Source organism: Stegodyphus dumicola, chromosome X1 (genome assembly GCF_044657685.1).
Source record: "Stegodyphus dumicola isolate Sdum_Otavi_A_Nest chromosome X1, ASM4465768v1".
Taxonomy (NCBI): domain Eukaryota; kingdom Metazoa; phylum Arthropoda; class Arachnida; order Araneae; family Eresidae; genus Stegodyphus; species Stegodyphus dumicola.
Genome location: NC_140780.1, coordinates 229,036,384 through 229,051,025, shown reverse-complemented (window position 1 = coordinate 229,051,025; position 14,642 = coordinate 229,036,384). Strand labels below are relative to the sequence as shown.

Here is a 14,642-nt window from a genome sequence, read left to right as displayed (position 1 = left end):
GATTTTTCCGAGACCAAGATACTAAATATAAAATAAAAATATAAAATAAAAATATAAAATATTTTCCCATATATACTGCATTTCTTTCATAAGTAGTGTATACATGAAAAGAAGTAGTTTTAAGATTTTTTCACGTAACCAAAAATTAATGAAAGGAAATCCTTTTTTTTTTTTTTTTTTTTTTTTTTTTTTTTTTTTTTTTTTGCTGCATAACAAATTAATTATTATATTGGTGTAATATTTGATAATAATTAAATATTGGTGTAATATTTGACACTGCTGGACGTTAGCTGAAGCTTCATTGTTTTTCAACGTTGGATGCTGAACTAAGTGTTAATGGATTTAATAAGCGTTAAAACTGTAAAAGTCGTTTTACATTAAGTATGCAGCGCTGTATAGCAGCAGAACATTTAGAACCGTTTCAGAAACTGCGGGAAATTCAGTTCTAGCTCTGATCCAGAATTCAGACAAGGAATTTTCTGGAAACTCAAGTTTTAAGTTTCAGACACTCTACAGCACGTCAAATTCCTCTTGGACTTTATATACCAAGTGATTAATCTCATTAATGTCAATACGAAATAGTTTTTGACTCCAAGATAACTTTTCGAAATCAAAAATCGATATAAAGATTTGCAAAGCAGCTTTTTAAGTTATCTATACTAAATTTTGCAGTCGGAAATGTTTAATTTTTTTTTAATTTATAAAAATGTCGATAGTAGAAAATATTTCGTATTGATATATTTTTTTTACCTTATTTCACCTTGTAAAGACATTAGGTTAATTGGAAAAGTCGCAGAGATGAAAAATTAGCAAACGCCTTCGCCGGGAATCGAACCACGGACCTCTGGAATACCGGCGCAGCGTGCAGAACCACTACACCACAAAGACACGCTAAGAAGGCGGGAGAAATATCTTATATACTCCCGCTTTTAAAGGGCAACTAGGGTTTTTAGAGGACCCAATCGCCAAATCCTGGGTGAGGAGAATGATCATCCAACACCCTTTTAGTTCGGGCGCCACTGTAGAGACATTAGGTATTTTGTGGAAGCAGGCAAGATGAAAAATAAGCAGTCGCCTTTGCCAGGAATCGAACCACAGACCTCTGGAATACTGGCCTAGTGCAGAACCACTACACCATGAAGGCAAGCTAGGAAGGCGGGTGAAATACCTTATAACCTTATTCTTCAAATGTTTATGTTTTTAATAAAACCTACAGATTTATGATTTGAAGTAAAAAATATTGCTACTTCATTTCTTGAAAAGACAAGCTGAGATTCTTTAGTTTCTCAACAATATCTAACAGACGGCACAGGTTTGATAAACATAAGTCCCTTTGAAAAAGAGGAGCAAGATCAAACAGTGTACTGGTTAAAAACATAATATTTTTGTGTTTCAATAATACTTTTAAATTTCGCTTTGTTGATACCCATCGTATTTCTGTGGGTTATTATGATTTTGTATTCGGATTTGGAGAATGGCTGTTAAGGACATGGTTTTTAATAGAGTTCATAATTTTGAGAGCATCCCGAAATAGATTGTTCAATTTTGCTAATGTTTTTGCTCCAAGGGCCTTTCGACGGATCACGTGTTGTGTAAAAGTTACATGTTCTTTACCAAGTGATTTAAAACCAACGATTAAAACCAGTATCTTCTCCCGGCATCGCATTTGCATCATCTCTGTATACTTCAGAGCAATGTTCCCATGTTAAATCTTCGACTTTAAAATCGTCAACTTTATCACACATCTTTCCTTCCTTATGTTTTTCCAAAGGACAATAAAATAACAATTGATCTTCGATGTTATGTCTATAAACGTTATAAGATATTTCTCCTGCCTTCTGAGCATGCCTTCGTGGTGTAATGGCCAGTACACTCAGCGCGTATTCGAGAGGTCCGTGGTTCGAGTCCTGGCGAGGGCATTGCTCATTTTTCATGTCTCCTGCTTCCAAAAAAAAAAAAAAAAGCTAATGACTCTACAACACATCTGTCATATTCGTCCAAATGAATTATAAAATCGGGTTTTCCTTAAGTCTGGTAATACGTTGGTCTAATTGGTCTTTGCTACGTTTAGAAATTCTACTGGCAATAATGTCGTTTGAGAAAGGAATTTTCGGAATTTCAGTGCCATATTTATCATTTTAATAGCAGTAGGAAATGTGAGATCTTCTCCAATTGTTTATGGCTTTTTATGTTTAGCAGTCGAATGTAAAACTTCGTATGACGCAAGTAAATATTTTTAGCTAACAATTATAAATTTCTCAAAATATTATGTTTCCTAATTTGAAGATTTTAACAGTCATTCAAAGTGTTATTTCGATTTAGTGACGTACAAATGATGCTCGGATTCAAGACGCCTTTTACAATTCTGCTGGCTTCATACAATTCATAGCTGAAACATTTTTGCAAATTAAGCAAAGAGGTTGTCCATTGCCGCCAAATTTGTTTAAATTAAACCGCATTTCAGAAAATGTCTCATTAGATTTTCTTTTTCCGATATTAGATGCCTTTTTCTGGTTACTTGCTTAAAGAAACTTTTCCGCATTGCCATCCGCGTCATTACTTTTGTAACTAAGTTCAACCATTTATCAATGGATAAAAATATTTTTTCCTAAAATATAAATAAAATAATACCTCTCATAACAATGACTGAAATAAATACCAACTTCATTTCAGAAAAACAATGAAATACAGTAATGTATTTTTTCCCTCGATGAAACAAAAACTGATATACTGATACTTTATACTGAAAAACATTATCACTCCACTAGTGGTAGTGGCGCCGAGCTTACTCTCGGCACGCCTGCGTATCGTATTTATAACGCATTTTGATTCTCATATAATTTATATGCTGAAACTCCAATGCGACACCGGTATTATGATGCGTTTGATGGTATTTTTCTATATGTACACTGCTCAAAAAAAAAAAAAAAAAAAAAAATGTGACAGTGCTATATCTCCCGTTCTATCCTATCTCTCCCAATTAAAACAATTTTTTCTAAATGACAAAGGAATAAAACAGTCCAGCTGTGTTTATTCTGTACCACTGAGTAACCCGATTCTTATATCGGCTGAAACTTATATCCACTTTGAAATGGTCATAAAAGGAATACTACCGGACCAAATGTTATCAAACTTGGGAATCGTGTGAAGGAGGTTATGGGAATTTATTTTACGCGGGAAAAAAAAAAAAAAAGAGTTCAAAAACTCACCACCAGGTAAATTATGATGCTGTGTGCAATATTGTTAAATGAAATAAGACATGAAAACATCGGTTTAAAATGTGTTTAATCGTTTCCGAAACGTGTTACAAGGTATGTTTAATGTAGCGTCCAACATTTTCCGAAAGCAAGTTAAATCCTGTTACTGCATTCTCAAAAGCAGCTCTTAGCATATCAGGAGGAATGTTACGGACATGTTGGTGTATCACATTTTTCATTTCTGCTAAATTGTTTAGATTATCACCATAAACAGTGCTTTTGAGATAATCCCATAGCCAAAAGTCAGAGAGATTGAGGTCTGGAGGGAAGAGGTGTTAATAAAGTAATCAAAGTGTAATAAAAATAGATTATAGATTTTACGCTGATGCAACTTTTTGTATGAATGCACAACATGTAATGGAAGAGAAGGCTTGTAGAGATCTGTTTTTGACATGCCTCTAAAAGTAGATGTCATATTCCTTTTGTCTCTTCAATATCAAAAAACTTTCCTTTGAGAGGCAACTTTAGTTTTTGGGAAAGAAAAAAATCACAAGAAGACAAATTTGAAGAACATGCAGGACGATTGAGTACACATACTTATTTTCCGAACACAAGCGGTTCTCCGACTGGTTATTGAATAATGAAAAGATACATTGTCATGCAATACAAAACATTCGGAATAGGTTTTCTGACTGAAAACGTAAGATTAAAAGTCATCTGCTTAATTCACAGTCATTTACAAGTCAACTACTCGGGCAATTGCAGAATCGTTTTGATCCTGAGCTTGTAAGACAAACCTAATATCACTGGATTTAAACACTTCTTGAATCTTCCGAGAACATTCCTTCTTTAGGACATATTCCAAGAATATTAAGTGAATACAATTATTGCAAAAGAAATTGAATATTCATTTGCACTACGGCTTGGTAGTTTACTAATGAGTTAACAAAACTTAAATTCTGCTTTTTGTGTCGAAGAATACAACAATAATTTAAGTATTTACAAATAAAATATTAAATTGGAGATTTAATTGGAGCCTCACCAGTTGCCTAGCATTTTAAGATTGTTAAATACTAATTGTTTGTTGTGAAGTCTAATCCAGGCTGCATGTGTTGGTTTTCGTAGTTTTCTAGGTTCTCTGTGAAAGCATCTTAACCAAAAAGCTCCCATATTCTTTCTATGTTCAAATAACCAACTCACCTAGTTTAAGCTCGATTTCCAACTGAAGTTACTAGCAAAACCCGAATACTCATTCAACATCATGTAGCTTGTCAATCGGGAATAACATGAAAGATACGGCGCCAATAATTGAATTGCTGTTACGGTACGCTGTTTCTAAACTTAGATGGTCAGTCCTTAGTTAAATGTAATTGATTTGTAACTTCTACTAGAGCTGACGGTAAGAATTGAAGTGCAAATAAATAATATCGTGTGCAATCTTGATTAATATAAAATTAGAAATATTTGCATAGAAAAATATTAGCATTCAGACAGAAAGTTTTTGAAATATTTGCAATTTCTTTATAAGAAAGATTTATTAATAACCGTAATAATTACTTATTATATTACTGATGATTAGAATTCAGTTCTGGACAATTACATTCTAAATTAGAATTTTAAGGATATAATGAAAATACACTACGCATAAAAATACATTTTAGAATAAAAAAATGAGTTGATTTTTTTTATTTTTGAAAACTTCTTAAATTCATTTAATAAACGTCGTACCCTCGTTGTTAATTGAATCCAGAACGTTGAGTGTCGTTTATATAATTATTCTTACTTGTCCACAGAACCTGCTGACTTATCCAGCCATTAAGTAGCTGCAGATCATTTCTACATAACCATTGAACTTCCACTAATTCGGCCTCTAGGGGGTTGTATGTTTATATCATAATTTGACTTTTATAAAAATGATGATTCTAAATCTTATGTTTCTATAAAAATATGCTGTGCTTTAAAAATATGGATGGTAGTATCAGCCGTTCTTTCAGCCACTTCATCAGCAACAGCTTGTTTAGAAATAAATTATGCAGGTAATGTCCTAAAATATATACCTCATCCCACATGTATTCTATTGTTTTGAAAACTATTCAACAATACAAAATATTACATACGTATTAATTAATCAAAGAAATAAAATAATTTGTGATGTATGTAAAACTGTCTGACCATGCCATGGAAACTATAATATTAAAAGGGATCCTGTTTGAGGGCTCCATCTCCCAACTTGCAGGAGGCTCTAAAATTTCTTAAACTGGCCCTGGTCCGAGCCTCATAAATTGCGTTAATACACACTGGAAAAAAAAGGGGGGGACAGTTCTATATCTCTCGTTCTACTGGGCCGATTCACGAAATTCAAATTGCGTTCTTTATGTCTCAAAAGCGCGACTTAGGATATATATTAGATTCATATATAACACTATTCTAACATAGGTATTTTGACACAAAATCGGACTTTTTCTGAAATAACATACCATTTTATTTATTTATTTATTTTTTTTTTTTTACATATTTCGATTCTACGACTCAAATTATGTCTAGATACTAAATTTTGTAAAATTTGGTGCGAAATTTACGGAGAAATTCAACAGTTTATGTTGGCGCTTTTTTTTCAGTTGCGTTTTTTTTTTTTTTTTTCACTTGGCGAACTTCTTCACATATAACAACCTATTTTCCTTTCCCTTTCTACCTCGTGCGTGAGGGGGGAAAAGTCACATTCGTTTCTTTTTTCAGATAATGATCTGTATATTATATTTTTAATTATAATTGTTATTATTTTAAGTATTTTTTCTTTTTCGAATTTCATTTTAATTGTTTAAGTTGCATGGTTTCTTTCGAATAACTGTTTTAAAAATTTCTATTTACTCATTCGAGCTGCGTAGTTTAAATCAAAGGTGCATCGTTTATTTATTTATTTTTTTCAAATAGTTTTCTTTATACTATATTTTTAGTCATAGTTACTACTTTAGGTAATTTTTAAATTTTTAGACTTATATTTTAATTGTTAGTGTTGCATTGTCTCTTCAGATAATTATTTTAAAATTTTTTATTTATTCATTCGAACTGAGCATTTTAAATATATTTATTAATATAAAATTTCCAGAATTTGATTTTATTTATTTGAATTGCGTTTCTTTCGGAAGAAATACTTTGTAACCCAGACTACGATGCGTCTGTGCATATATTAAAGGACAAAGTACAGTAAAGCACAGTTAACACGCCTTTCAATGTTCCGTTCAAAAAAGATATATATATAAATAAGAGAGATGTATAACCGACAGTTTAACTTAGGATGACTTGCATACACTGCTTTAAACAGTTTTATCATTATGCCCATTGCTTCACACAATTTTATCCTACATTTGGTTTCTTAAAATGTTATTCATATTTTAGTCAAATATTTTATTTTTGAAATCGCAAGAATCAAATATCGTAAGATTAAAAAGTTTTAAATAAAAAAATAATACAAATACTAAATTTTATGCAAAAATTTATTTTGTCTTCTCTGTTTCTTCAGGCATTCTGCTCCATTCTTGCTCGTTTTCTTTAGGCATTCTGCAAGTATATTAAAAAACATCCAACTTTTCGAAACATCTTGGTATTTCTGACAATCATTTTAAATAAAGTTATCGCCTTCCATTTCATAAAGGCCCACAAACGGCCCAGCGGTAAAGTCGCTGAACACTGAACCACTCCGGGGTTCGAATCCCGGTAAACAGACTGGTTGCATGGGCGTTTTCGTGGATTTTCTCATGTGTACCGTGTATGCTAGCTGGTTTCTCTTAGAAAGTTCATCACGAAGTATTTGGTCAGAGCCTTTATCAGTCTGTAGAGGCTAAACATTTTGAAGGTATGACATGAAAGGAAAGTCTGGTTTCATCAAGAGGTTTTGGTTTATTTAATTATGCCTAAGGGAAGGGATGCCTTCGTGGAGGACTTTCTAAGGGAAACTGGCTCGCATACACGTTACATATGGGGAAAACCACGAAAACGCCCATGCAGACAGCCCGTTCGCGGGATTCGAACCTCGGACCGAACTACCAGTGTTCAGCGATTTACCGCTCAGCCGCTTCTTTAGGTGACATCCACATACATCACTAGATAAACTCCTGAATCTTCAAATAATTCGACTGAGAAAATCATGGGATTCTCCATTTATGATACGATATGATGTTCTATAACGTAATTTAAATTTATACAACCATTTAGTCTACAACCAGTCGCTCTTCACTTTAATCTGCAATGATATCGTTTTTGTCTTTTCTGTTAACACAAGCTCAATTGATGGTATTTGCTGGTGTACACGTCCAAGTGTTTTCTCTTTGAACACCTAAATTCTTTGAAGTATCCTGAAAGTATATTCAAAAGCGTCCAACTTTTTGAAACATCTTGGTATGTCTGACAGCCAAATTTCCCTGCAAAATTTTGCTTACTTTTCTCCCTAATTTTCTTCTTTCCTTTTACAGTTATTTTCAGTGCTCACACAAAAAAAATTAAAATTTTTCGATTCCTAGACTTCCATAAATTTTGCATTCTTGTCAATTTTTTTAAAATATCAATTGCATCAACTGCGTTTCAGCTGAAGACAGCTTTTCATTTTCTAGACATTTTAACTATAAACAAAGTATAGAGCAAAGTCCAAAGCATAAATATTTTAATTAAAAGATTTTTGCTAAATGACAAAGAAATAAAAGAGTCCAGCAGGGCTTATTCTGTGCCACCGAGTAATCCGATTCTTATATCGGCTGAAACAATCTAAATCATATTAAAGATCATGTTTTTTTATACAATCTATTACGCGAGAGAAAAATTAGCTTCTTAAAACATTCTTTCTAAGAGGATTAATACAAAATATTATATTTAAATATATATATTTTTAAAGCTGGGACTTGAACCAAACTGTCAGACTTTTAAAGTTTAATTTACATGGTGGTTATAATTAAAGTTCCAATTTGAAATGGTCATAAAAGGAAAACTACTGGACCAAATGTTATCAAACTTGGGAATCGTGTAAAGGAGGTTATGGGAATTTATTTTCCGCGGGAAAAAAAAAGAGTTCAAAAACTCACCACCAGTGGAAAAATGGCGCTGTATACAATATTGGTAAATGAAATAAGACATGAAAACATCTGTTTAAAATGTGTTTAATAGTTTCCGAAATGTGTTACAAAGCATGTTCAATGTAGCGTCCAGCATTTTCCGAGAGCAAGTTAAATCCTGTTACTGCATTCTTAACAGCAGTTCTTAGTATATCATGAGGAATGTTACGGACATTTTTCATTTCTGCCAAATTGTTTAGAATATCACCATAAACAGTGCTTTTGAGATAACCCCATAGCCAAAAGTCACAGAGATTGAGGTCTGGTGGGAAGAGGGGAATTGTCGGCCTATAAGACGTTCATTCGTGAAATGTTTCCTAAGTAACTGTGCGACACACGTGAGGTGAGGCCCAGCCCTGCATAAAAATCGTAGTATCTAAAATGCCATGTTACTGCAGTTCTATGCATTTCATGTATCACGAAACATTTTAACATTGACTCTAAGTGAGCTGCAATCACAGTGGTCCAGCTGTCGCCTGCTCTTCAGAGAAAAATGGTTCAGTTATAAAACTAGCTGTCATTCAACACTAAACGGTGTGGAATGACTGCTATGCAGTCGAATGCAGTAGGAGAATGCAGTGGAACTAGATAGATAACATGAGAGATTTCTTTGGCCCAAATCGATTAAAAGCGTTTTGAATCAGTATCTTCATGTTTTAGTGCCGAATTCAGGCTTCAAAAATTACAAATTAGCGATAGATTATACGCACTTGTGCGAGTGATTTGCGATCTCACATTTTCTAATCGCTAATTCGTGGTTTTCACGGACGAATTTCTCACTTACACGGATGGCGCACTCGACATTTATCGAATTCAACGCTTTTAAATGGTAATTTGCCTACTTCAAAGTTTCTTAAGGGTATGCAACATGTTAAACCCGTGTAACAGAAGGTTAAGTTAGATTCCGACCCATATTTCGTTTAACAATATTGCATACAGCGCCATTTTCCCCCTGGTGGTGAGGTTTCCAACTTCCTTTTTTTCGCGGAAAATAAATTCCCGTGACCTCCTTTACACGGTTACCATTTGATCCAGTAGTTTTCCTTTTATGACCGCTTCAAAGTGGAACTTTAATTATAACCACCCTGTATATTATTAAATTTTAATTTGAAGCTATGCGTTATATGTATACCAAGCGTAAATTTTTCGCTTTTATGGAAAAAATAAAGAATCAAAGCAAATATACTTAGGATAATGGACCAAAACTGAAAAAATTTCCTCTCCCTCCGAAAATAAAATATTGAAACTTCGACCTTGAATTTATTGGATTATCGAAATATTTAATTTGACTTATCTTCTAAGTCCTAGTTCCGACAACAATTCCGTCAAAACTTTCGAATTGCTTAAGCTAAAGTAAAAGATTTAGTATATATTCACTGTATGTTAATAAAGTAATCAGAGTGGAATAAAAATAGATTATAAAATTTACGCTGATGCAACTTTTCGTCTGACTGCACAACATGTAATGGAAGAGAAGGCTTGTAGAGATCTGTTTTTGACATGCCTCTAAAAGTAGATGTCATACTCCTTTTGTCTCTTCAATATCAAAAAACTTTCCTTTGAGAGGCAACTTTAGTTTTTGGGAAAGAAAAAAATCACAAGAAGACAAATTTGAAGAACATGCAGGACGATTGAGTACACATACTTATTTTCCGAACACAAGCGGTTCTCCGACTGGTTATTGAATAATGAAAAGATGCATTGTCATGCAATACAAAACATTCGGAATAGGTTTTCTGACTGAAAACGTAAGATTAAAAGTCATCTGCTTAATACACAGTCATTTACAAGTCAACTACTCGGGCAATTGCAGAATCGTTTTGATCCTGAGCTTGTAAGACAAACCTAATATAACTGGATTTAAACACTTCTTTAATCTTCCGAGAACGTTCCTTCTTTAGCTCATATTCCAAGAATATTAAGTGAATACAATTATTGCAAAAGCAATTGAATATTCATTTGCACTACGGCTTGGTAGTTTACTAACGAGTTAATAAAACTTAAATTCTGCTTTTTGTGTCTAACAATACTACAATATTTTAAATATTTAGAAATAAAATATTAAATTGGAGCCTCACCAGTTGCCTACCATTTGAAGATTGTTAAATACTAATTGTTTGTTGCGAAGTCTAACCCAGGCTGCATGGTTGGTTTTAGTAGTTTTCTAGGTTCTCTTTACAAAGGTTCTCTATGAAAGCATCTTAATCAAATAGCTCCCATGTTCTTTCTATGTTCAAATAACCAACTAACCTAGTTTAAGCGCTATTTCTAAGTGAAGTTACTAGCAAAACCCGAATACTCATTAAAAATCATGTAGCTTGCCAATCGGGAGTAACATGAAAGATGCGGCGCCAATAATTGAATTCCTGCTACGGTACGCTGTTTTTAAACTTAGATGGTCGTTCCTTAATTAAATAGCTCACCAGCGGCCGAGCGGTAAAGACGCTGAACACTGGTAGTTCGGTCCGAGGTTCGAATCCCGCGAACGGGCTGGCTGCATGGGCGTTTTCGTGGTTTTCCCCATGTGTAACGTGTATACGAGCCAGTTTCCCTTAGAAAGTCCTCCACGAAAGAATCCCTCCCTTTAGGCAGATATCCCTCGTGTGCTTTGCGATAATTAAATAGTCCAATCCAATCCAATCCAATCCTTAATTAAATGTAATTGATTTGTAACTTCTACTAGAGCTGACGGTTAGAATTGAAGTGTAAATAAATAATATCGTGTGCAATATTTGCAATTTATAAGAAGGATTTATTAATAACCGTAATAATTACTTATTATATTACTAATGATTAGGATTCAGTTCTTGACAATTACATTTTAAATTAGAATTTTAAAAATATAATGAAAATACGCTACGTACAAAAATACATTTTAAGATAAAAAAATGAGTTGATTTTTTATGTTTTAAAACTTCTTTAATTCATTTAATAAACATTGTATCCTCGTTGTTAATTGAATCCAGAATGTTGGGTGTCGTTTATATAATTATTCTTACTTGTCCACAGAATCTGCTGACTTATCCAGCCATTAAGTAGCTGCAGATCATTTCTACACAACCACCGAACTTCCATTAATTCAGTCTCTAGAGGGTTGTATGTTTATATCATAATTTGACTTTTATAAAAATGATTATTCTGAATCTTATGTTTCTATAAAAATATACTATGTTTTAAAAATATGTATCAGCCGCTCTTTCAGCCACTTCAAAAGCAACAGTTTGTTTTTAGAAATAAATTATGCAGTTACTGTCATAAAATTCAAATAAACATCAAACAAAAATTCTCAGTTTTAGACAATTCGATTTAAACGAAGTAAAGCAGCAGACGATAAAACGCCGAAGGTAAAAATTTACTCATACAAAAATTTACTTTTTTTTTTTTTTTTTTTTTTTTTTTTTAAGATATAGAGAAATTAAAAAAAATAGTTAAAAATTTGAATAATATCATATAGAATTTAAAAAAATAGCTTTAAATATAGTATTAATAAATATTCATTACGCATCATTGAGGGGAAAAAATGTCATATAATTAATTCTCCGTAAAATTTTACTTGAAATTCAAGGTTAAAAATAGCTGTGGCAATTCAGTGTAACAAAAATCCATAGACCACATTTGGCGTTATTATCGCTCAAAAAAAGCTGCCAAATTTCAAAAAGCGAAAATATGTAAATTCGTGTATATCTTAGAAAATTTTGAATAAAAAAGCCTAATTTTTTGCAGATATGCTTAAAAATACACCTACTTTAAGATGATGGTAAAAATTTTATAGGTTATAATTCAAAATTTTTTTCGAAAAATTTATAAAAATTATTTTAAAATAGAAATTTTAAAAATAAAACACAAAAAATGGGTAAATTTTATTTGGAATGAACCTAAATTTGGAAATGTGAGAGAAAAAATCAAAAAAGTTTAATAAAAAAAGAGATATTAATAAATATTTGCCAAATTCAATTAACATTGAGGAGCTAAAATTTTGAGAGCTAATATTTTAAAAACTACTCGTACGATTTTTACAAAACTTGGTATTCTGGCATAATTTGAGTCGTAGAATCGAAATATGGAAAAAAATTGGTATGTTATTTCAGAAAAAGTCCGATTTTGTGTCAAAATACCTATGTTAGAATAGTGCTATATATAAATCTAATATACATCCTAAGTCGCGCTTTCGAGACATGAAAAACGCAGGTTGAATTTTGTCAATCGGCCCAGTAGAACGGGAGATATAGCACTGTCCTTTATTTTTTTTTTTATTTTTTTTTTTTTTTCTTTTTCTTTTTTTTTTTTTTTTTTTTTTTTGAGCAGTGTACGTGTAATTTGCAGCTCATTATAGCCAGTATTACGATTTTATAGTTGCACTGGACAGAAAATATAAAAATGAAAGCTAATGAAGGAATTGCAATTAATATGTCTTAAACTTCATGAATATGAAGTAAATTTTCATGATTCTAGCAATTAGATTTGTGGCGCCATTTAGAGTTGCGATCCACAGTTTAAAAATCCCTGTATCATAGGATTTAAGGCTCTTAAATGAAAATAATAAATAAATAATATATTTTGTATTCTAATGTTCGTTGGATTGGATTGAAATAATTAACCAAGACAAACCAGTCTAACGCCTGTTCAGTTTATCAGTCTAACGTCTATTCAGTTCTTTTTTAAACGTTGACGAACTGAAAAAAAGGAAAAAACATTGTATATGAGGATCCATAAGCTAAATTCTAGGAATCCCATTTGAAAGTGGCGAACCAGATTTAATGAGACAGAAATTTAGTTTCAAACTTGTCTTACCAACAATTACTTTGTAGGGTTTATATTTATTTTAACTAACATTTATTAAGTTTAAGCTATCTTTCCTGTCAAGCCTTTACTTTCCCCTAGAATTGCCAATGCCAGAGTATGTAAATCGTAGTAGAACGCGCAGAGTATTCAAATTTTAGCAGAAGTAAATTGAGTTTAAATAGAAGGGAAACGAAATTGTAAGTGTGCTTCTTGAATCGCGAGCGTGAAGGTTGCTAGGTAGAAATTTAAGAACCGCGCGTTCCGGCCTGTGTGCCTATTTCGGCAGTTCGTTGAATCTTTCAACTTCTTAAACAGTAAGTTTGCTGAATCTCAGCTGTATCTTAGAACGCGGTTAAGTTAGTTACGATTATAGAGCCTCGTAGGTAGTGATTTCGTTATTTATTCATCCTGTCATTTAGTTTTAGTTGTACTTTTCTATTTTGTTAAACCGCCGGGTCGGCGTAGTTTGTGAGCGTCAAGTGAACGCAGCTGTATTTCTAAAGTGGAATAAAAAGGGATTTAAACCCTTCTTACGAGTTTGTGTAATTTACAGTTCAAAGCAGTCACTACCACTGTTGCTGACAAGTTGGGGCCTCGCAACATTATAACTTTATTGCATTAATTAAAAATCCAGCAATGTTAAATCAAATTTAAAGCTTAAAAAAAATTTTTAATGGAGTTCCAAATGATAGTGATAAAAATTTCAAATGATAGTGATATATTATATCTTTATACAAAACAAAAGACTTTAATTAAATGAGCAAAAAATTATATTCAATTCATTTTCAAATTTTTGTCAGCACATCTTTGTTGTTACGGTGGTTACAGTCAACACATCCATTTAGCAAATGAAGGATTCTAGCAATCCCATTTGAGAGTGGCGGATTAGATTTAATGAAATAGAAATTTAGTTTCAAACTTGTCTTACCAACAATTACTTTATTGCATTAATTAAAAATTCAGCAATGTTAAATCAAATTTAAAGCTTCAAATTTTTATTTTTAAAACGAAATTCCAAATGATAGTGACATCGTACACGGATGGCAATGCGACAAAGTTTCTTTAAGCACGATATAGTAACCAGAAAAAGGCATCTAATATGGAAAAAGAAAATCTAATGAGACATTTTCTGAAATGCGGTTTAATTTAAACAAATTTGGTGGAAATGGACATTCCAGATAAGGAAGTAGGCAAATTTTCAAGACTCTTGCCGAAATTAAAATTGCCCCGTACAGTAATTCGTTTTAAACGAACTAACCCCGAATCTAGTTTTTCTTATATATAATCATTAATATAATCTAGATCAGGAGTCGGCAACCTTTTGGTCATCGAGAGCACAAAATAAAACTTAAAATTCTTAGCGGGCGTAAGTTCAAGTTTGATTATCAAACATCAAACTTCATATTTCAAACTGCTTTTGTTTGAAAGACATAACTTTATTGAACTAAATAACAAATATTTATAACTTACACTCTTTCAATAACTTTTCGTGACATATCAATGTGAAATTTCAGTTTGTAATTCGTGTGCTAACTTATAATCGACAATATAATTTGAGTTG

At 32.3% G+C, this 14,642-nt stretch overlaps 1 protein-coding gene across 1 annotated transcript in view; it reads left to right on the top strand.

The window, feature by feature from the left end:
• The window catches only part of LOC118199079 (putative glutamate receptor), an 80,821-nt gene that overhangs the window by 46,420 nt on the left and 19,759 nt on the right, over positions 1–14,642 (top strand). The gene's annotated exons all lie outside the window — the stretch shown is intronic.